Source organism: Sus scrofa, chromosome 2, assembly GCF_054392235.1.
Source record: "Sus scrofa isolate SSC_HxYL_T2T_F1_AM1 chromosome 2, Sscrofa_HxYL_maternal_Yorkshire_Landrace_v2.0, whole genome shotgun sequence".
Lineage (NCBI taxonomy): Eukaryota > Metazoa > Chordata > Mammalia > Artiodactyla > Suidae > Sus > Sus scrofa.
In genome coordinates, this window is record NC_139384.1 from 103922155 (window position 1) to 103945696 (window position 23542).

General features: G+C 32.7%; 1 long non-coding RNA gene across 8 annotated transcripts in view; it reads right to left on the reverse strand.

The window, feature by feature from the left end:
- LOC110259771 (uncharacterized) overlaps window positions 1-22735 on the reverse strand; it is a 548103-nt gene extending 525368 nt beyond the window's left edge. For all 8 annotated transcript variants that reach the window (XR_014838230.1, XR_014838226.1, XR_014838228.1 and 5 more), the window contains exons 1-2: window positions 22630-22735; window positions 4523-4636 (exon numbers count right to left, since the gene is read on the reverse strand). This is a non-coding gene — a long non-coding RNA (uncharacterized LOC110259771). The remainder of the gene's footprint in view (window positions 1-4522; window positions 4637-22629) is intronic.
- Window positions 22736-23542: the final 807 nt, after the last annotated feature.

The following is a 23542-nucleotide window of genomic DNA, read 5'->3' on the forward strand; positions in this document are numbered from 1 at the left end:
AGTACAATTAATTATGTCACTGTTACATAACCAAATGAAACACTGGTAATATATGCAATTAAAAATGCACGTGCTGGAGTTCCCATTTGTCGGGAGACATGTTTCTGCAATATTTTCTTAGCCTCTTTGTTTCTATTTTCTATGCTAAAAACTCCATTTTGTCCTGCTTTATCTTTAGCCTATATTCCTGCTTGAAAAACAGTCACAATGCTGACAAATGTCTTAAGCTTAAGAACAAAGACCTAAAGGCATAAGTTATTCATATGATCAGCTGAATGAGGACGTAATGCCTTGGTCTAGGCATACTGGACCTGTGCAGATAGGCACGCCATTTGCACAGCATGATATGTCCTCTTAAGAATAAGAGGAAGATGAGCCTCATAGCCCCAAGGGGTTTATAAGGAGTCATTAGAAGGATATGCATCAGCAAGGAGAATCAAGGTGCAAACCTAGGCAGGCACTTTGCAGAAGCACAATGATTCTCTAGATGCCTTTGCATAGATATCTGATGCCAGGCTTCCTCAATGCTATGACTGTTAAATGCCTAAAGGTCAGATTAAAAGCTTAGCCATCTACTAACTATGTGACTTTTAAAATAATAAAAGAACATTTTAAAATAATAAAAAGAACTATATCCTACATCTCCAACCCCCTCCTCACTTGATGTAAACCTAAAGAGCACAATAAAAGCAATGTGGTTTTTTGGGGCTGCACTCTTGGTCCCGGAGACCTTGAGTCCCCCGGTTCCTACCTTTAATTAAGATAAATGTCTCTGTGTCTTGCTTTATGTTAACTTTTTCTTAAGTTCCACAGCACCCATTCTTCAGCCCTCACCTGCTGATCTGGTCTTGGCACCTGTTGTGGCTCAGTGGAAATGAATCTGACTAAGCATACATGAGGACCCAGGTTCAATCCCTGGCCTTGCTCTGTGGGTTAAGGATCTGGCGTTGCTATGAGCTGTGGTGTAGGTCACAGATGCATCTAGGATCTGGCATTGCTGTGGTGTAGGCCAGCTGGCAGCCTACAGCTCTGATTTGACTCCTAGCCTGGGAACCTCCATATGTCTCAGGTGTACCCACACCCCCAAAAAAAGACCAAAAAAAATGCATGTTCAGTTGTACCTCAAGGATTCATTTTATTTTTCTATTTTTTTAAATTCAAAAGCAGTCTTTATATTTATTTATTTATTTATTTATTTATTTTTGCATGTGTGGATAGCCATTTAATTATGATGAAGGTTCTTAGAAATGGACAGATTAATTCTGCTTATCAAAGAAAGTGCATTCTACACTCTTCTAAACATGAGTACATTTAAAAAACATATACAATACTTTTACAAAGTATTATACTCATTCCAAGAGAATGAAGTGGCTTACTTCACTTAGTATGATAATTTCTAGGTCCATGCAAGTTGCTGCAAATGGTATTATTTCATTCTTCTTTATGGCTGGATAGTGTTCCACTGTATTTATGTACCACATTTATTTTATCTGTTCCTCTGACAGTGGATGTTTAGGAAGGATTCCTTTTATATTACTATGATCAAAGATTACTCCAAATATAACCTTGCAACTCAAAATCAATCTAAAATCCAAAGTTAGTAAAATTTACTCAGAACTGATAATACAAATATACACTTGAGTATACATATACACAAAGTCACAAGCATGGATATACACATATGCTAGTAGCTGTTTTTTCTTTTTTTTCTCTCCAACATCAAAATGGGCAAAATTATTTTTTTTTTTAATGTTGGAACTAGAGTAGAAGAACATTTAAATAATTGAGTAGCAGATAAGAAACTACCTAACAACCTGGCCCTTAAAGCTGTTAGCAACATTTTTAATATCTAATAATTACACTCTTTCTAGAGTTCAACATGAAGTTAAAGCTCACCTCAGGGCTTACTAAAATTTAAGCATAGTCAAATCTTAACTTTTTCTGCATGGCAGAAGGAATACTGACTTATCGAAGTCTATAATCTAACATCTCAGCTATAATATTCTTCACCTTGGTTTGTCTCACTAAGGGCAGAGTTTGTTTATGCCTATTTCCATTTCACTTTTGCAACAAAGAGAACCATAAAACAGTATTATTTCATTAATACTTGTTTGCTTTTTATATTACAAGAGTTATTCTAAAAAAAAAAGATTATGTATACATTCATATCATATAGATGTATTTTTAGAACCCTTTCAATTCAGTAGTTAATTCAAAAAGTCTCTCTGAAGATAGATTGCTGCTATTTTGATTAATATGTCTTGGCATAACAGCTCTCCATTTAGCTGCAAAATTGTATTCTAATTAAATTCCTTCCAAGAAGCTATGCAAATTATTGGCAGACTTAATGCTCCCAGCATGTATCTTTTCTCCCATTGCAAGATTTCAGGAGTTTTATGCACAGTTAATTTACTAGCTACAATATCTTTGTGTGTGCAATTCATAATAATATATTGTTTGGAGATACTTACTCCCTTTAAAAGAAAATCCGAGGGATAGAGACATTTTTCAACTTTCTTTTTTTTTTTTCTTTGACTGGAAGTTAACTGCATTTGGAAGCTGAACCAAAATCTTGGAATATTTTACTCCTACAAAATATTTCCATTGATGGCTTTGTATCAAACCCCAAATTTCAAATAGGTACATTCTTTTCATTTTCTTTGCTATTGCATAGTCGTGTGTGCTAGCAACCAGCACAAATTTCTGTTCACTTTTTTCTTTTTTTTTTTTTTTGGTTCTCACCAATTTGCCATTACCCTATTCTAGTTTATATCTGGCTGGCCAGAAATTAATTAACTTATGGCTGGCTAGCCAGAAATGAACTATAATGTAATTTAATTAATTTCATTAACTTTTATGAACTCTTAAAACCTAAAAATAATTGGGACAAAAGCTCTTAACAAACATTTGTTGAATGAACTTCATATTTGATAAGACAAGATGGTATTGTCCATCAATTTTAATAATAGATGGACTGACTGAAATTCATTGCCAATTATGATAATAAGGCTGAATTACTGTAGTTAAATTCCTTAATCTTTCTTTGGCTCAACCTCTTTGCTGTAATCCTGGGATGAAAGCAATATTTATTATTTCATGGAATTATTTGAGGATTAAATTATATACACATAATTTATGTGTATAAACTCCTTGGGTCAGTGGTCATTGTCTGCCAGATACAATTCATCATCACTACCGTCATCATCATCATTGGCTTATCTTAACATGTGCCACTCTCAGTTCTTTGAAAGGGAAATAATGCTGAGATAGAGAGATAGTAGTAGATATTTGACATGGATAAAGTCAAATTCAGAAGCTAAGAATGGAGAAGGCAAAGATCAGAAATAATATTAACATTTTGATAATTTGAATAGAAACTGAAATAAGAGCATGGGTTATAGGAAGGACATGAATCTGAGTGATGTGGAGTTGATAACAAAATGGCAAAGGGGAGTGGGCAATTATAAAGTTGGTGGGTATTGCTCTTTTGAACAACAACATAGATTGCAGCAGGGTAGAATGAGAGAACTTATAAATAGCACTCCCCCAAGTATACACTTAAGCAATACCCAGTATTAACCTAAGCAATACTAAAACCCCTTTTACCCTAAACACCCATGTCTTTTAGACAGATTGATCAAATTCTTGGCATAATTCAATTGACGGGAAGCAACATAGGACATAACAATTTCCTTTTTTTAAAAGCATATTTTGCTCTGTTTCTTACATATTTAGATCTTATTTCACTCTTTAGATATTTATATTTTTATAAATTTAATTTTCTTATTGTGGAAGTTAGGCTTTGCATATCACATTTACCACATACTCTAAAATGCCAGTATCAGAGCTTTTCAACCAATCACTTTATTAAAAGAGAATAACAACAATTATGCATTTTAAGTACTTAGATCAATAATTGCTTTAAATCAATAATCAATAATTGATCAATAATTGCTTTAAATCTGTTTTAATCCATTTAATACTCATTAAAGTCCAATAGAATATTAATGAGAAATGAGCACAAATGTAACTTGGTCCTAGAGATCAAGTTAGTGATTAGTCTGCTACTCTAGTAAACAAATGAAATATAAGCACTAGGATGAACACAGAGGAACCATTACAATATCACTGTGGAATAACTTCTTCACTGACTCAAGTAATTTAAAGATAGTTTGCTTTATTCCTGGCTATCCCAATTATATATTTTCACACTATTAAGTATATTTTATATACTTAATAGGTAATCAAATTGCCTATGGCCCAAAAGGGCCAATTTAGGTATTTTACATTGAGAATTTTCCCCTGGACCTTCCACTCTCCCACTCCTATCCCAAGGCAGCACACTGACACATACAAACACACTTTCCCTTGAGAAGGACATGATTGAAAATGGATTTAAAGTTAGTCTTTAGATGGATCAGAGCTTAGATGCATAAAATAAGCTGAGTTTATTTTTTACCCTGAGGAGATCAAGAAGAGACATACTGCATTTCAGTGTATTATCCTAAGGAGTTTAACATACCTGTACAGTAGCCAGGACAAACAGATGTGATAATGTCCCCCTTTTTCCATTTCTTCACTGTTATTTTCTTCCTCAGCGCTGATGTATCATGTGACCTCAACTGGTCACTTTCCCCTGAGATTAAATGAGCAAAATAGTGAAATATTAAATATTAAGTCACTACCTTAGGGGGAAAGCTCAATAAATCAAAATAAGCCTTTGTCTTTCTGAGGTATGTCAGATCAATGCATAGTAAAATTTAAGCATAAACATAGGGGGTATGATTTTTTGGAACAAAGGGAAGATAACATTATATTCTACAAAAAAAAAAAATTCAAACTGACACATTTAATTTTTTCCATAAATAACAAGGTTAAATAATGGCATAAATGATTTTAAGATGTTTTCCATCAAAAAATATTTAAACCCTAAAGTATATCATTTAAAATATTGCCTTTATAACTAGAGCAGTATCCAATCAATGATTTGATAGTTTAAGATTATCTATTTCTCTCTTAAGTCTCTTGTTCAACTTATTGTCTAAAATACACTGAAACCAAAGGAGCATTTTTCCATGGAGTGTATATATATGTGGAGTGTGTGTGTATATATATATATATGGAGTGTGTATATATATATATAGAGTTAATATATATATATATATGGAGTGTGTGTATATATATATATATATACACACACACAGGTTTAAACCACTCTGTAGATGGAAAACCAGTGGCATAATAAATCATGCCCCCTAATGTTTAATATTAATATCAAATAAATGCATTTTCTGAAAAAAATGAGAAAATGACAAGAAAACCATAAAAATATAGATAATATATAAATAACAAAAACAGATGGTGAATGAGAAATAGATTTCTATATCCTCATGTGCTGAAAAAGTCAAAGATCTTTGTGACTCTTTCAAATATATACTTCCACTAATTTCACATATTTTTTAGTTTATAAGGATGACATTGTTTTTCAATAATTACAGAGGGAGTTCCGCAGTTTATGGGGTATAACTTAGAGCTAAATGACATAATTATAGGCACCCCACAAGTGTACCTCTGTTGAGCTCCAAGAAGCAGTATGAATAGTGAAATTAATCTTTGATAAACTGGCAGCCAAAACAGAGATATTAAAGTGACAAGTTTTTGTTTGCTTGTTTTTGTTTTTATCATTTGCTGAGCAGCTGTGTTCCTATATAACTCAAACTGGTATAAAAGGATTTCAGAAAGCTGGGCAAAAAAAAGTATTGCAGGTGATGAAATCATGAATCAAGTTATTTTCACATTCATTTTTCACAAAATGAAAAACCTCTTATTCTACCAATCATATTCTCCCTACAAAGAAACACAGAAAAGAAATCTTCAGGTTTTGAATATTGCCTTTTGATTAGGAAGGCCATTGACATTTCAACTTTCCATTATAGGTTTAATCGACTAATCCAGGAAATACGATTTGATAGTAAAAGCATTAGGAAATTAAGCATCATCTATTATAAACTTTTATAGTTGTTTTAACTAAAGTTAATTTGAGTGCACACAAATGTTTTCTTACCTATGAGTAAGACACAATTTTATCAATGCTACTTGCAGACAATAGAGAAAACTGAGTATCCTAAGTACAAAAAAAGAGAACAGAAAATGCAAAGATGTCATATGAAGTTGCATCTACTAATCATGTAAGAGCTGATGTGGAACAATCAGTGAGGAAGAGAGCCTTGGAAATTTCAGGGAAACTCAGAAAGAGATAGTTATAAACAGAATCATTTAGAAAATCACTTAATTTCATAGAAGTATAAATTGTGTGACCATTTCATTTGATGACACCTATATATTACAGTATAGATTCCATAAAGAAATTCACCAAATTCTGTTCAGAACTAGAACAGAATTAACTAGTTCTGTTTACTATAAACATTCAAATATTAGTGTATTTAATTATAGTCATCCAAATTTTGAATTATCTAGGCACCATGCCTTCTGGCTAATTATTTTATAGCCATTTCACTGATCATTGGGGTTTCCACCAAAATTCAAGACTAGTTATAGCTATGTTCTTAATGAGTAAAAAGCTTTACCCTAAAAACATAATATTTTCCTGATAAATTAAGGAAAATAATTTTGACAAGTTAAATTATACTTTTATAATTTTGATATATTTTTGTATTGGTAAAGTAAAATTTTAGCTGTGTAAGGAAATATATCAAGAAATAGGTACATATTTTAGGCTAAGAATTTCAAGTTAGACAAAGACATTGATGTAATTTCTTCCATTTAAACATTTAAATATTAAATATTAATAAAAACAGTAAGATACAAAGGGTACAGACAGTAATTTGGTTCAGATTAGTAAATTACTTTGGTGACTCAGTTATAATTCATAATTGCCTAGGATAACAAAATAAGAAGAAAGCAGAAAGTGAAAAATGTATTATTTAAAAAATAGATTTCTAGTTTCCAATCCAATATAAAAAGAGCTTAGAAGGCATCGCTTCTATTCTCACAAGGAAAAGCTACACAAACTTAAAGTCAACTCCTCTAAGATAACTTAGAAAATAATGAGTTCTACAAAAACCTCAGAGAAGTCTTAAAGCTTTGGGATATTTGTGCTAATCAGGCTATATAAAGAGAAATACTATTTTGTAGGGATAAACATCTATAATTACTTTCACATGTCAGCAGTTTGGCATATGCATCTTCTGAAAAAGGGATAATGTGATATAGTCTTGGATGGACCACCTCAAATGTACATAAATTTTCAATATATTGATGGATGAGTAAAAGGGCAATAGCATGTCTATGTTCTTTATGACTGAATTACTATCAAAATTTTTAATAAAATAACAGAACTGTAGATAGCTCATCTGGAAAATGTAATAACTTCTCCCAGCCCACTTAGTTATGTTTCTCTAAGAAGCTCTCTTAAATATAGTGCTGTCTCCCTCCTTTGAAACTGTATATTTCTTAAAATGATACGATTCCCAATGTGCTTAAAATATACTGCTGTTCATTCTGTTATATTTAATTATAAAATAGAATATTTTTAGAATTTATGAAATTTAAGGTGTCACTATGATTAAAAATGTTTCATTAGTGTATTTTCTTCATATTCAATGTGTGAAACAGAGAATTAAATTTATTTCCTGCAGATTTTCCTAGAATTTATATCATAAACTCAAGTATAAATTGTCCATTATTAAAATTAGTGTTGGTAAACTTCAATTTAGGGCAAAACTTGTGATGTTTGGGTTTTAATTACCTTGAAGTTGATCAATTTAGCCACATCTCTTTTCATTATTCCCCTTACTAGAAAATAATTTGGTAGATATAAGATTGATTTTTCTAATTTTAGATATTTCTAAGAGATTTTATAAACACAAAAATTAATTTTTGCCTTCTGAACACTATTTGATACAATGCATTCTGTATTTACCAGATAGTTTCTTTCAAACTTTAAGGTGACAACAGTACATATACAAATTATTTCTTATAGTTTCTTCATAAAGGAACAATTTTTCAGGATCCTTAAGTACAGAGGGAAATCTTATGTAAAGAAAATTTACCACAAAATCAATAAAGAACTAAAATGATGGATATTTCATGTTCCTGGATAGATATATTCAATACTGTCAAGATATTAGTTCTTCCCCACTTAATCTATAGATTCAATGTTATCCCAATGAAAATCTTAACAAGTAATATATATACATATATCAAAAAACTTATTCTAAAAATTATATGGAGAGGCAAAGATCCAGAATAACAAACACACCAATGAAGGAGAACAAAATTGGGCTGATGCTACCTGACTTCAAGACTTAGTATAAAGATATAGTATTTAAACCAGTGTTGCGTGGGTTAAAAAAATAAAAGGCAGATCAATGGGACAGAATAGAGAGCTCAGAAAACATGGCTACAAATTACAGCAAACTTGTATTGCTTTTGCTTACTTTTGTCAAGTAAGGAAAAGCATTATGATGGAAAAAAGATATTTTTAACTGTGAAAATACTAGAAGTTAACATAGAGGAAAATGTAGATGATTTTAGATTTCAGAATGACTTTTTACATACAACTTAGATGACATAATTCATGAAAGAAATCATTTGTCATATAGTATGGTAGTTTCTTCCAAAACTAAACATACTCTTACCACATGATCCAGAAATAGTTCTTGGTGGTAATTAGGAGTTGAAAGCTTATGTAACCATAAAAACTTGCATACAAATTTTTATAGCAGCTTTATTGATAATTTCCAAATTTGGAAATAACTTAATGCCTTTTTATTTTTGAATGGATAAACTGTTGTATATCCAGACAATGGAATATTGTGCAGGGCTAGAAAGAAATACACTGTTGGAGTTCTAGTCATGGCTCAGCAGTTAAAGAACCTGACTAGTATCCATGAGGATGTGGGTTTGATCCCTGGCCTCACTCAGTGGGTTAAGGATCTGCCTTTGCCCTGAGCTGTGGTGTAGGTCACAGAAGCAGCTTGGATCCTGCATTGCTGTGGCTGTGATGTAGGCCAGCAGCTACAGTTCCAATTCAGCCCCTAGTCTGGGAACATCCATATGCTGAAGTGTGGCCCTAAAAAGACAAAAAATGAAATAAACTGTCAAAACATAAAAAGACTGGGAAGTTGAAGCGTATATTACTAATGAAAACAGCTAAATAAAAGGGCTACACACTGTCTGATTCCAACCATATGACATTCTGGAAAAAGCAAAACTTTAGAGATAGTAAAAAGATGATGATTGCCAGTGATTGGGAGTGGAGAAGAGATGAATAGGCAGAGACAGAAGGTTTTTAGGAAGCAAAACTACTATTAATAATACTAGAAGGTGGATACATACATTATACATTTGTATCAAGTTATAGAATGTAAAACACTAATAGTGAACTCTGACATAATTTGTGGCATTTGGGTGACAATGATATCAATATAGTTTCATTGATTGTAACAAATGTACTACTGTAGTGGGGAATGCTGATAGTGGGAGAGACTGAACACTTTTGGGCTCAGGGAGTATATGGGGAATTTATGAACCTTCCTCTCAGTATTGCTTTTATCTTAAAACTACTTTAAAATGAAATCTTTTAAAGAAAAAAAAAAGAGTATTTATGTCAAGTCATGCTGTATAACAATAGAAATTAAACTTCAACTTTGGAAGTTATAAAGTAACTACACTCTCAAAAAATTTGTCTTTTTTATCCAGCACATTACTGTTTATAGGACAAAATGTTTTCATACAATTTTTTATTCAGAATTGAGTCTTTCTTTGCTTATTTATCTTAGCTACTTCTGACAAATGCATATAGTAAACATTTTCCTTTAGAATTCCACATTAGCCTAGTGACTTAAAAACATTTCAGTATAACTACTAAATTTATCATGTTAATAAGGAAGTCCAAAGCAGATTATAGTGTTACATTCTATTTCATATATAAACAGAAACATCATTGACTTACAAAACAAAACCAAGAAAAAAATTAAGCAAATAAAGAGATTAGTAAATAAAATATATAAAGTAGAATAAAATGGAAAAATTGTAGTTCTGAAATTTATTTCCAGCTGGATATTCAAGCAGTGCTGTGTTCCTTCTGAACTGAAACTGACACATAAATACGATAGGAGAGATAAGTGAAGATGTATTCAGATTAATGGGACAAACTCCTAGTCTTGTCCAGATATTTAATCTGCTGGTAGTGTTTTTTTTTAATCTGAGATCTATATCAATCCTAAGATCTTGAGCTTTAAATTCTTTGAAGTAAAGCAATTGCTATTTCACTTGCCTGAAGTCTGATTTCTATAGAGAGCACATATGAAGATGTAGAAGTCACCAGCAGGATTCTATGAAATTTAAAACCACTAATTCACCTGTATAAAATGTGAAAAATAATCATTTGAAATACAGCTTAAAAGCTTTTGTTAATGAGGAAAAAACATGAAACAAAGTCTTGCTGACCTGGCGTTTATTTATGGAGTAATTTCCTTTAAATCATATCCAACTTTCTACTTATTTATCAACTGGGGTGTATAGATCAATGCATTTCTCAATAGAATAAGACAACTGTACAGCACATTATTAAGATGGGTGAGACTAGAAGTCAATTTTTTTTCTTCTCTTGTAAGCCATCATTTACAAAATGAATAATACACTCTAAGGAGGAAATAAACATCCAAGAATAGTTTAATAACTGTAAGATTTGTGTCTACGCCTCACTGTCCAAGCCTGAAGTATTCCAGTAGACAGAGTCTCATGTTAAAGAAAAAAAATCCATATTCGTGACATACAAATAATTTTAATGCAGTAAAAATGAATTACTATAAGAATTAAATACAAACTTAAATTTACCAATAAAATTAATAATCTCCCTCAAAATGTTTCCTAATAGATAAAATTAGGGTAAATGTAATATAGAAAAAATTGGAAAAGAGTCAGAAAAAAACACATGTATTTATTGAAAGTGTGCTTGTAGACAGTAACACATCACATTTATTGTAATCCCACAATTATAAGTAAATACAATTTATAAACTACTATCTCCATATAAAATATCTGTATGATACATATTTTAAAATATGTATATCAATATTAAAAGTTTTTACTGTGACAAATAATCTTGTTTTATCGTGCCTGTTAATTGATCTAGCATAGATCACACTGACAACATGATTATTACCAATATAAAACCTGTAACAACTGTCATAATGTAGAAGTCCGTTTTCCTGAGTTATGTTCATGGAGATAGAAGAAAAATTTAAAAGAGATTTTTGTAAATTCAAGGAACTTCCATTTGTGACACAGTGGAAATGAATCTGAATAGTATCTATGAGGATATGAATTCTATCCCTGGCCTCATTCAGTGGGTTGGGGATCCAGCACTGCCATCAGCTATGGCATAGGTTGCAGACATGACTTCAGATCTCATGCTGGTGTGGCTGTGGTGTAGAATGGCAACTGTAGCTCCAATTCAGCCCCTAGTCTGGGAACTTCCATGTGTTACAGGTGTGGCCATAAAAAGACAAAAAAAAAAAAAAAAAAAAAAAAAAAAGAAGATATTTATTTTAAATTTTTATTCAACATTTAGCAAGAGGAATATTTTCTTTATAATTGTTGTGATTTTTAGCCTTCTAAGAATAGTGGCCCAGAGCTGTCATAAAAATGTAAGTAGAAAAACATACTACCTATTAATGAAATGTATTCATTAAGTCTAAAGAGCTTAGACAATAGTTTAGAGTGAAAGGTACCTTAGAAGCCAATTATTCCAAACTTCACTTTTTCATATGCAAAATACCAACTAATCAGAACATTAATTATCAAGCATAAAGTTCTGGTGGAAGATTATTTTCAAGGACAGATGCCATAACTTTTCACCTTTACAGTGGAATTTGCCTGCTTCCTCCTGTAAACAGGTGAAATCTATTTCTCCTACACTGACTATGGCTGACCTGTGAGTTTTACAAGTAAGTGAGGTAGAAGTGCCTTTGGAAACTAGATTTTAATAGATGTTGCAACTTCATTTCTCACCCTCTTAGGAAGCCTTAGGCACCACAAAAAAGAAACCTAGATTGTCATACTGAGGAGGCTAGAGAGACACAAATGTCCTGAAGAATGGTGGAATGCAAAATCATAAGAGGACTTCTGATGGATAATGGGCTATAACAGCAGAGCAGAGCTATCTCAGCATTCCAGCCATCTCAGATGCAAGATCAGACTTATTAGGCCATATAAATTCCCCAGCCTCAATGAAGAGCAAAGAAAATCCATCCTTGTTAAGCCCTCCCTGAATTTCTCATGACATGAAAAAATAAAATGGCTACTGTTTTTAAGTCAACAAGTTTTGAAATGGCTTAAGTCACTAAATTTTGAGGTGGTTTGCTATTCAGCAATAAATAACAGACTAATGGCACTCATAAAGTAGGCAATTAAAAGACAAATAATAGGTGCATATAAGTATACAATTTAGAGGTGATTAGTGATAACTTCATACTCAATTATCTTTAAAAATGTTACGGGAGTACCTGTTGTGGCTCAGCATTAACAAACCCCACTAGTACCTGTAAGGACATGGGTTTGATCCCTGGACTTGCTCAGTAGGTTAAGGATCTGGTATTACCATGAACTGTGGCATAGGCTGCACATGAGACTCAGATCTTGCTGAGGCTGTGCTGAAAGCCAACAGCTGTAGCTCCGAATTGACCCCAGCCTGGAAACATCCATATGCCATGGGTACACCCCCCCCCCCAAAAAAAATAAAAGAATGTTATAAACCCCATATTTGTGTAAATTCTAAATGTCACTGGAATAGAAGAAAGTTACATAAGTAAGTAATAGATCAGCAAACATTTTACAAAAAGGGTGATAGTGGAAACAAATTTCATTCAGTCTTTCATTCACTCATCAAATATTCAATGGGCAAAACACATGCACTGTGGCAATATAAGTAAGTTAGAAATTTCATGTTTTCTCACATACAAAGTGATGTTTTAAAACCTGTATTGAATAACCCTGTAAAGAATTGGTAAATTATGAATTTGGAGAATTAGATAGGGATTATACCACAGAAGATTATCAAACTACTTCAAAACTTTAGACCTCTGTCTTTGTAAAATGGAAAAATACTTCACAACATTTATTTCACAGAGATCATTTGAAATGTAAAGAATTTAAAAAAAATAATTGTTTTGGCTCTTTCTAGAAATAATCTAACATTTTTTGGTTGTTGATTGGATCTACCAAAGGTAAAAGACTAATGAAAAGCATACAATATTCCATAAGTTACATATTCTGTATCATTTTAAAATCACTCATACAAAATCCAAATACCAGATTTTAATAAAGGCATAAAATCAATTTAAACTTTCCTAATGCAAGGACTCCTGAACTGATTATCTTAAAATTGTCATTCAAAATACTAATGTGTAAATCAACACTTGTACAAAATTTCTATTTCTATTGACGTAAAAAATTATAGAATGTCCCTTTGATGTGAAATAGAGTTTTTAATACATTTTGGGGCAAGAAAAAACTAGAAGTTAATTTTAAGTTTTCTTATTTTACAGTTTGATTTATTTTATTCAACAGTTAATCATCCTTTTAAGATATATGAAATGTAAAAAAGAATAATTTATCTTTTCCTTATATAAAAATGTTTCAAGTTAGACAGAAGAATTATGACTCTAATTTTCCTTCTCACAATTTAATATACTAAACAATGAATCATTCACGAAGGTGCTGCACTCCTAATATCACACATTTATAGTAGTTTTTGACATATAATAAATGAAGTTTGCTTTAGGAAGAGTGGCATATTGAAATCATTGAAATTTAATTTTTTACTCAATATAAATTTTAATTATGAAGAGAATTTTGGTATCTGGTTGGGAAAGAATACACTATCCATCATTTTGCAAATTTTATCTGCTCATAGTTTTATCAAACCAAACTATTTCTCCTTCCACAATGTAAGTTTAAATGTAAGGTTCTAACAAAGCTCTCAAGTAGATATCTTCATGGATTTAAATATACCTGTTCTTTTCTGTGATGAAAAATGTGTAACTACTAGTGTATTATTTCCAGTGAAAACGTTTCAGATTCTAATAGAGAACAATAACTAGTCCTTTTATTCTATATGTCTTTGTTGTGCAATCTGTTTCATCATTAACAGTTAAATAATTTATTTAAACATATTTTCTCCCTTTTAATATCTATATTCATACAATCACCTTCCACTTAACCTATTTTTCTCTAAGCTTTATATAGATATAATTGACATATAGCTTTGTGTAAATTTAAGGTATACGACATGTTAATTTGATACGCTGTATGCTTATAAATGTTTATCACCATAGCATTAGCTAACACTTCTATCACATCACATAATATTTTTTTGTAGTGAGAACATTTAAGATTTACTCTCTTAGCACCTTTCAGGTATGTAATACAGCAGTATTAACTAAACATCACACTGTCCATTAGATCCTCAGAATTTCTTCATTTCCTAAATGCCAGTCTATACCTTTTGACGGACATCTCCCAAATCCTTTACTCCCAGTCTGTGGTAATTACCATTCTACTCTCTGTTTCTGTGAATTCATTTTTTTATATTCCATTTATGTGTGAGATGATAGAGCATTCGTCTTTCTTGTCTGCCATTTCATTTGATATAGTGAAGATTCTTCCTCAAGATTCTTCCCTGTTGTTATAAATGGCAGGGTTTCCTTCTTTCTCATGGCTAAATAAATTCTGTCGTATGTGTACCACATCTTCTTTTCTTTTCTTTTTTCCTCTACAGAGGATTTCTTTATATGTCATTTCAAAACAAAGAATAGAACAAACACTTGTTTATACTCTTTGACACAATAATGCCAATTCTTGAATTTCATCCTCAGAAAATAACCAAAGATGTGAACAAAGCTTCATGGATAAGGACTGACCTCACAGAATTAATTTAAACAAGACAATAGAAATAATCCAAATGAGTAGATATATAATACATCATGGAACATACAAATAATAAAGCACTCTATGGGCATTAAATCTGGTGTTTCTGAATAATGTTCTTCAGAATGTGGGGAAATGCTTATAAGTGAAAAATAAAAACTGTACACAAAATTTCTTCAAAATATATCACATTAGGAGTTCCTTTGTGGCACAGTGAATTAAGGATACTGCGTTGTCAGTGCAGTGGCTCAGGTCACTGCTGTGGCCAGGGTTTGATCCCTGGCCTGGGATTTTCCACATGCCACAGGTGTGGCCCCCAAAATACATCACATTAGCTTTCTACGTGAAAAAAAAATGTACATAAAATATGATTCCAACTTCATTTACTTCAATAAATACACATTTGTATAAATTATGCAGAAAAATATTAGAAGGAAACAAAATGAGAAGATGGGTTATTAAGCGTCATTTAAATTTTAATTTTTTTTAATTTGGAAGTAAGCCACTTATTCAATCTTTTATTAATTTTAATTTTTATAATCTTTTTTAAATCACATCTGTAGTTGTATAATGATCATCACAATCCAATTTTATAGGATTTCCATCCCATAACCCAAGCACATCCCCCCACCCCCCAAACTGTCTCCTCCAGAGACCATAAGTTTTTCAATGTCTGTGAGTCAGCATATGTTCTGCAAAGAAGTTCAGTCTTCTTTACCAAAACTTACTTCTTAAGCATAGACTGAGTATAACTCAGATAACCATTTAAGTTTGGCTCTCTAGCAAATGAATTCTTTTTGTATCTGCAAACTTAATTGGTCCAGTTATAAACTACTCAAAATATGTCTCTTATTAAAAATGGAACACCACCTAAATCATCTATTTATAAGGTGTTTTGACAATAAGCCATGTTTACCTAAGTAGTAAGTTAAGCTCACTGAATAACAACAAAGATGGGAAAAAAAAACTTAATGAAAGAAGTTTAGATAAAGGGTAAATTACTTTATAGAATCTCTGGTGAAATACAATTGATTAGAAACATTTTTATCCTTCACTCACATATTACCAATAGGAACAATAAACAAATGTTAACCCAACATTTAATATGAGCAGGGGGAAGAAAGTATTATTGAAAATATCAGCAAGCTTTTCAAAGATTGAAACTATTTATAAAAGGAACTAAAGTTGAGAAAGCTTAATATCAAACAGTTGCAAAAGGAAAAAGCAAGCCCTTGAAATTGGTAATAAGATGATAAAACTCAGGAATTAAAGAAATCAAGTGAAAGTAAGGAATTGCAGAGTCATAAAAAAATTGGTTGAAAAGTCTAAGGGCAATAAGGCTCCCCATTTTCTCCTACTTCTCACCATGTGAGCCAATTATCCTCTGTTTTTGTCACCCCCCCCCCCATATTTCTAATAAGAAACAGGAAATTTACTAAACTATAAATCATCCAGGCTCAGGCACATCATGAATAACAGAAGACAGGGAAATATGTTTTAGAGAAAACAGAGGTGTTAATTAAAAGCCAACTTAAGAAATGATTGGTAGCTAGGCAGGTCCCTTCTGCAGCACATCTCTGAGAACACTGGATTAATTTTCAAAGTCCTACCCTCCCTTCCCCTTCTGCAAGGACTCTCCTTCTCAAATACACACACACATACAACTTATCACAGAAGAAATTGCTGTTTTCCTCTTTGGAGAATCTGAGCGAAGATAATATCGTTACATTCTGAAACTTGTCTATATTCCAATGAAATAGCTGAATTCCTATCAGCATACTTCATGGAAAAACCCATCATTTCTTCACTCCCACCAAAGTACACACAACTTTCAATCAATTACTTAGTGTTTCATTTTCACATATAGTTGGACTGCCAAAAATTACCAGCCATTTGAGGAAAAAATTTAATACAAAAGATAAGAAATAGGGATGGCGGGGAGGGAGGAATAAAAAACCTACAGGAAGGAACAAGGAAACATATGAAATATTTTAAATTTATAAATCACATAATCAGATAGGTAAGTTGATAGTGACCACTAAACTTGCAAAGGATTGTATCATGAAGAAAATGAGAAAAAAATTATCTCTCATATATTAAATACATGATAAAGGATGTTGAGACAAATTCTAAGAAATTTATAGAATATGAAAGAAAAAGACAAAGACATTAATAAAATTTAAAAGGTTCAAATCCTACAGTGATCCTGTATTCAACTAATAAGAATTCTAGGAACTGAGAATAGAGCAACTAGAAAAAGGAGTAAATCAAATAAAAACAAAAATTTCCTAGAATAGTAAACATAAGCCTCTATGTGGAAATCTATAACTGATTGTTGCACCAATAAATTTAAAAGTACATATATATAAAAATAGCATTACTGTGAACTTTCACAGTTTCAGGGAAATTTCCAGAAAGATAAGGGGAGAAGAAAGTCAGTGAACAGGGATTATAATAGGATTCTCAGCAGCAAAGGTAGATGAGAGAAACCAGTAAACACATATAGGATTCAAAAGTCTGGAGGGAAACCAGTTCCAACTTGTCCCAATTTATCTCAATTGGGTACAAGTTTTCTGTTTGTTTGCTTTTTTTTTTTTTTGAAAAGTATTAAAGTATTTTAAGGTAATCTATGCCTCAAAAACTTTGCTGTATGTACAGTTTTTCTCTTAACAATCTAAGACAGTGTTTTGTCCAAAGTAAGGGATAAAATCAAGAAGAATAAGCCATGTGATCCATGAAACAGAGAATCAAATCAGAAGTGTGATGAAGAAAATCCCCAGGCTTCCAGGCCAGATCAGAGGACAAAGAGAAAGACCTCAAGGATGTGGTGGGAAGGAGTTTATTAACAATTATTAACTCTAGAAAAACAAAACAAATAAAAACAAACCAAAGGATATATAACTGCATTTGGCTCTTCATTGAAGAATATTTTCATAATCACCAATCATCATAAAGATGCTGCAATTGCATACCTGAAGGTAAGAAACTGGGAAGTAATACAGAGGTTGAGTCTAGAGAAAAGGAAAAGTAGAGGAACAGAAAGCTATTATTTTTTCAACTGTAAGCTTTAGATTTATTGGAGTATTTATTAATAAAAACAAATTTTAGTAAGTTCCAATCATGGAAAACTAGGTATTTGGACCACCTTCTTAACTTGAGTAAAACTAATCTAGAAAAATATTTTTATTTTTTTGAACATTTTTAGCAAAATTGAGAGCAAAACTGACCAGAGGGTATAGCAGAGAGTTCAAATATATCCTCTGCCTTAAAAATATATCTTCCATAATCTATCCGAAAAATGTATCTTTTAAAAGTTTGTTTGAAGACATCAGAGAGCTAACAAGATAATGAAAAATTACTGGGCCATGATGTAGAAAAAGAGAAACCCAGAGAAATGAGTACGGTTCTGTGGCTGCCTTATCATTCCAGGAAAGGCAGCTGAGAGGCCGAAAAGCTGAGCAGCATTTTTTAAAAGCCCCTGAGGCACTGAGCCATAGACATTTAGTCGAGGGTCTACCAAGTGGAAAACAAGGCTGGGTGTAGACACCAGAAATATGAGTGAACCAGAACCTGTACGCAATCAGTAAATCATCTCTATTCAATTTCCAATCTGCTTTCATTTTCTTTCTGTCAGAAAAGTTCTTTTAAAATTTTTAAAGGCAATTCTGCTGTCAATAGATTATCTCAACACTTTGAATATCTGAAAATGTCTTTATTTTACTTTTGAAAGATATTTTCACTAAGGATAAAATTCACTAAATATAGAATTATGATTTGATTTTTTTTCTTTAGCACTTAAAATTTTTATTTTCATTGTTTCTGGCAGGCATGGTTTCTGATGAAAAATCTAAAGCATGATCCTTCTAAGAACTGTACCCAATGCTCCATGTATTGTGAAGTCTCTTTCCTTGGACAAGAAAGCAAATTACTTTCAGCCTGTGCAAACTCTGGGAATTACTGTGCTTATTCCCAACCTTTTTTTTTTTGACTGTTTTATGAATCATGTAGAATTATACTATTTGACCTAACTATACAATTTGTAACATTCAACTCCCTCCTTTCCTTGAAAATTATTTGTCTCTCTTTTTCTTTTTTATATTTTGTTGTCTGTATGTATTTCCTTCTCCCCTCTCCCTCTCCCTTCTTCCCTCCACACTCCCCCACCCAAATGTTTCCCTAACTAGCCTCTTTATCCCTACTTGGCAGGTAACCCATCACTCTCATTTAGGCAAAGGAAGAATGACAGGGCAATCTATGTAGTTAGTACTCTGTTGTATCTTTTCAGTCACAATCAATAGTGTTTTTCTGGAAGTAAGTTGTATGTACAGAAGAAAAGCTCCTAGGCAGTGCTTCATAACCATTGCATTTCAAAGTGTTAGTATACTCAGGATCAGTAAAAAAGAAACGGGACTGTTCAGCCAACTGCTAAGGATTGGGCATACCCTTTGCCCACGTTACATTACAGATGTGTTTTTTAAGCCTGACACGAAGAATACTGAATAAAAGTAAAAAGTGAATGAAAAAATCATACAATTCAAAAATATTAAAGACGAAGTACAGGAAATACAATTTTATGTATATATTACCCAGTAAAATGGGTGATTTTGCCATCAAGGAAAAAGGAAAAAGCTTTCTGTTGCAGGGAAAAGTGGAAAATGTACTCCTGAAAAATGCTAAGAGTAATAAATTATATGGCTCTTCATCATTAAGTGAGGCAAAACAGCAAATCCTTTATTTAGAAGAGATAGGTCATGACTCATGAAGCAAAACTGACCACAGGGAGACCAGGGTTAGGGATTTTATACTGCTCAGAGCAATTACTGTTGAGTATTTCAAACTTGGGAAATATTTACCCATAATATTATGAAACTTTATATAGACATATGAATTTGTTTATATTTTCTCTTAGCATATAAATAAACTTTTTTACTAGACTTTCTGATGGCTAATTAGAACATTTATCCATAGGAATACTGTTTAATGTCTGCCTTTCCTTTTTGTAGATATAAAAATATAATGCATAAAATGTTGTCATCCTAAACATAACCCAAATTTAAAGTCTATCCTTGCATTTGTTTAAGAATGTTTTCCAATGAGTATGAATTGAATTTCATAGAAAATCATCTCTAAATATAAAGTAGGCTGTCTCAAATTTCAGATTTTATTTTTTATTTGAATGCTCACATCAAATTCTTTTTACCTAAAGATGAATTTTTTTAAGCACACACTTAGGGCCAATTTTCAATGTTCTATATTCAGATTAATCATCACAGTCATGTGAAATTCAATTCTATATTATGAGAAAAAATGCCATAAAAGGAAGTAAAATAGTATTACTATCCTTTCATTTTCTCTGGCATTGTCCTCACTGTACATGACTCATTTGGTTGATATTTATTTCCAGAATAACTTCAGGAGAAGCAGTCATGGATCCCACACACCAACACTTCAGTATAAATTAGACCTGGATCCTGCTAAATGCTCATTATTTCTGTCTAATATTGTGCAAGCTACCCAACTGGCACAGAGGGTCAGAAAGCATTAAGCCAAATACTGGTTTTCCACAAAACAGAGTGAAATGTGGAATGACGTAACACCTAACAGAGTCAGCTGTGATTCAAGATAACTGATGTACAGGGCAAAGCTATCAACTTGGTGAAATTGAACTAGGCTAAAACATTTTACTCTCTATGAGGCAAGGAAACCAGCAAGGATACTATAATTCAGTATCTCAACCATGAACATAAATGGACTCTACATGCAATTTTAACTTCTGATCAAATAGCTATAGGCAATAGCCAAGCATCTAAATCTCTCTCTAATGAATAAATAAATGTTTAAAAACTCTGAATCATGTTAGGAAAAAAACAGAGTGTTTCCTATAATATTTAACTTTTACCTTTTTTTTCTTTTTAAATTCATTTACCTTTACTTTATGAATTTCCATGAGTGTATTCAGGTATTTTAAGCTGTGTTTTTATAAAGCGAATTTTTGAAATATCTCAGTCGTATAGCAGTGAGTGGAATTGAAAGATAAACTTAGCCTATATGGAGGAAAAAAAAAAACATTTGCCTCAATATTTATTAATGACTTACTTGTGTAACCAAGCAGCACCCTGTGAGGCCTTCCCAGACTGTGTTTAGTCAAAGAATCAATTTAATCAGAGATGTAAGAAAATATAGAGAAAAAGGAACAGTCAAGCGAGACAGAATGATATCTCATCCATTCAACAAAGTGAAGGACCTTAAGTTCTTCTTCAAGGACTATAGATAATATTCTGAGCCATGTCCTTGGAGCTGTTTTGCAGGTGCTGAAACCCCCACAGGGTGGAAGAAGTCAACTGTGTGCTGCCCACAAGCACATAGACCCTAGACTGGTTGGAACTAGAAGGCTGATGACACTGACTCCCCATTGCCTCACCGCCAACCATTAAGGAAAATATCCACAAGCTGATGATACCCTGCTCCTTGACACTGTAAGATTCCTCACTTCCCACTTCAAGGGAGGGTGGGGGGCATAGTCCTGGAGGCAGTAGCCTGCTGGGTTCCCCTCTTTGCCTGGCAATTAAAGATATTTTTTCTGTTTCCTCCAACTCTGTCTCCACATTTCTATTTGGCATCTGTTTACAGAGGCAGCTGATATTTCAGCAACATTTGGACAGGTATTAGCTTATTTATTTGTGTTACAGGATTATTCACTAGGAATAATTAACTGTAAGTAGACCAATAGAAAATTGTTAACTCTGGGCCATCCACAAGAGTATTACATCAGTGTTACTAAACAAAACTCTTCAGCATTGTGGTATTTACTCTGTTGGGAATTTATTTATGATTATTAGGTAACTGTTTATGACATTAATTTGAATGTTAAAATAAGCAAGCTAAAAAAACATTGCTTACATAAGTTCACTAAGACAATATTGCATAGATTCATATTAAACAACACAATGAAAGTCCCGTAATTAGGCTTCACCAAAAATAGAAGAGTTATTGTAAAATTATCGGCAGTTTGTAAAATGAGTTTATCTAAATTCAAGCAGAGGGAGAAATCTTTGTTACTAATATTGAAGCTGTTTCAGAAGGAAGTATATAAAATTTGCTTAAATATTACACCTTATTTATATAAAGAGTATACTTAATCCTTGTAAGAAAATAATGGAGATATCTCTTTCATAATGTAAAAGGGGTATGCCTCGGGATCTTCCTACCTCATCGCCTAGATTCTAAGTTAATAACTAGGGTTTGGTCAAAGCAAAACCCAGAAAGGTACATATTAAATTTTTTATGGGAAGAAAATTACTAGATAACAGAGAAAGCTGTGAGGATTAACCAGCATGTACCAGCAGGTGTCAAGAGAGTATTAGAAGATTTTGAAGGTATTTGAACGAGAGGGCCAAAACACAAATCAAAGGAAGAGTTTATTTAATATGGGTCACCCTCTCAGGATACAGATTTTTTTCACCCTGGCTAAAACCCTAGGGGATGATAAAACTCAGTGCTAGATTGGCTTCTAGAGATCTAAAGAAAACAATGGCTTATACTGAGCAAAACTAAAATGCCCTGAAATTTCAGGTGCAAGAAGAGACTAAAATGATCAGAGAAGCAGGGGTGTTGGAATGCATATATTATATGAGGACAAATATCCCACCAGAAGATTTGTTTCTGAGTACTCACCGGCTACCAAAGCAGAGGCTTTCTGCTGCAGAACAGGGCTGTTGGGAGACAAGGATTAACAGAGCTTCACCTGCTGATACCAAATGGAGATAAAGGGCTTTGAAGCAATTGGCATCAGGTGGAAGTGCTTAAATTACAACAGACAGGGGATCAGAATTATCATAATTACCAGCAAGTCTGGAGTGCAAAACAGAGAGGTTTGACTTACAGAGAGTTGTAAATACGGTTAATAAAACCTGACATCCCTAAAAGCAAAATAAATGGGCAGAAAACTAAGACTAAAAAAGCAAGAAGAGATGAGCATGAAACCGAAGACACTTTCTCAATTAAAAGTCATAATTCCTTGGAAATTTCCTAGATCTGAGCCACTGGGCTGTCCCATGGAATGAAGAGATAACTGAAATCACCAGGACAAAGAACACTACAGTATTACATCAGATATATTCAGCAAAAATTCCCTTTTTCTTTCTTATAACTGCATACAGGTGAAAAGGGATTACTTTTTGAGGGCTATTAGGTATAGGATCTGAGTTGATACTACTACCTGGAGAAGTGGCTTCTTGCTTAGAGTGGAGACCAATTAAAAACTCAAAGTCTAGCCAAAGTCCAGGTAATAGTTATTACGTTGGTTCCACAGATCCACCTGGTGTCATTTCCTCATCCCAGATTTTTAAGAAATCATTGTGGTAGGACCAGTGCCCCTCCCTCAGCTTATAACCACAGACATACAGGACATCCCAAACAATGTACTGGAGAAAAAGTATACAGACTATGTTTGATTTGTAGATGATATGGCTCAGTATGTACCTGCCAATAAAAAAATGGATGGTGGCTGGATTAGAGGATACTCAGTCATGGCTTTGAAAGAAGTGGTGAGGAAAAATCTTCCCAGAGGTGTAGCTTTGAAAAGTGT